The sequence below is a fragment of the Morone saxatilis genome, unplaced genomic scaffold, assembly GCF_004916995.1.
Source record: "Morone saxatilis isolate NCDOM2014 unplaced genomic scaffold, NCSU_SB_2.0 Contig24, whole genome shotgun sequence".
NCBI lineage: Eukaryota > Metazoa > Chordata > Actinopteri > Moronidae > Morone > Morone saxatilis.
In genome coordinates, this window is record NW_023339807.1 from 18,395,808 (window position 1) to 18,397,752 (window position 1,945).

Here is a 1,945-nt window from a genome sequence, read left to right on the forward strand (position 1 = left end):
GAAACAAGAAGATGGGAGATGGCTATTTAACACAGTGTTATAACATTCTTTTGAAGAAGGTGGCATAAATAGATATGGACTGTAAGGAGTTACCAGTCAGAAATAATTTCTTCCAATTTCTACACTATTGAATTCAAGGATAAGGACATTTAAGCATTATCTAGCTTTGTTATCTTGCACATTGCAAATATTCTTTATATTTAATACTGTGCTCTTTTGCACATTACCTGAACAATATTTGCAAATTCCTGCACAAACGGTACAGCTTCCATTTAAATTAATGTCATATTGTTCACATTGTCTATTTTTTCATATGTTATTGTCAATTTTCTATTTTTCTATTCATCCTTCTTGACTTTCAGGACTTGCTTTCATCTTTATTTATATTTTTATGTTACTATGTTTATTGTTATGCACCAATATCAGATAATCAGATAAAACTGTAAGTTTATTGAAAAACAGTAAATGTTTGAACAGAAAAACATGTTCAATTTAATCTTAACAAGTGCAAGAAGCAACAAAATAAAGGCTAAAATCTGATCTTCTCTACACAACCTGAACATCCTGACAGTGAGGAAGAAACAGTTTTCAGATTAAGGTTATGTGTTTCTTTATTTTATAGCAGTGAAACAGTGTAAATTAAAAATTCTGACAAAATAATCTCTGAAACATCCCAAATATAACTCGCCCTAGTATTAGTATCTATCACATTTTCTCTTTTTTGTATCTCATTCATACTTAATAGAGATATGAAAAGTCAACACCTTTGGAAATATAATATATATAATATAACTATGGCCAGAATTCTATAGCAGGTGTTGCCATGGCCATCACTAGGATTTTTTTCTCTCCTGGTGCTATGAAGGGCCTTGCCTTGACCAATACAAGTGGTGGAAAATAGTAGATTTTCATGACTTCACAGTTTTTTTCAACAAAAGCAGATGGCACACAGCACATTCGATAAAAATTTTGTTTTTGATTGAATGTTTAATTAAAACATGGTTGTCTCAGCTCAACTCAAGTCGGCTGATGGAGTTGTGGGCAGCTCAGCTTGTCTCCAGGGACTGGTTTTTAGAACGTGTCAGGCACATCACCTGTTTCAACACCCAATCGGCCTGACCAGAAGTCAGCTGGTCAAGTCAGTTACAAACTCTCAGATTTACCCATGCACCCATGGATGGCTCCAAATTCTTGCAACTGTGGCAACTAACCTTATCCTCATTTGATATTTTACAACGCTAAATTGTAGATACAAAAAAAGCCTGAAGAGCCGGCAGTTAGAACAGAAAACAGTCATTGCTATAGAGATGAAAGACTGTCTCGTCTAGTTGCATTGGTGAGGACTGGCAGGGTTTCAGACCAGGGCACTGGCAGTAGTTACAAGTTTCAACTTGTCTCATTGTGAATCTTTGGTCGGAACTGGGCTTTAGTGTTAATGTTGGATTCAAAGATGGTGGGTTTGTAGGCATTTTGCTAACGGTTTGTTGACACTTCCATTATTATTTTCATCAAGTCAGAGATACTGTTGAGGATATCACTGACAGGGAATTACAAGGTAGAGGATGACATGAATGAATATTCCCATTTGGCTGCTCGTAATTACGGTTTGATCAATATCGTCAATGCGATTTAACACCAGCAACTCATTTACTATTGAGCTAGCTGTTTATTTGACAGTTTTTTTTAAATATATTTACTATGTTACTATAAATGGTGATTATGTTGACAAATAATATCATAATAATATTAACTTTCTGATATTTTGTTTCTTTCTGACATGAGTAACTTATTTTACAGCTAATCATAGATCATTTTGCAGATTCCTTGTCAGTGTACTAACTCAGCATTTACAACCTGAGTATTGTCTATGGTAATGCATATTTTTTCTGATTTGTAATCACTATCATTGAATTTGTTGTTTAATACTGTTGTCACAGTATCCCTA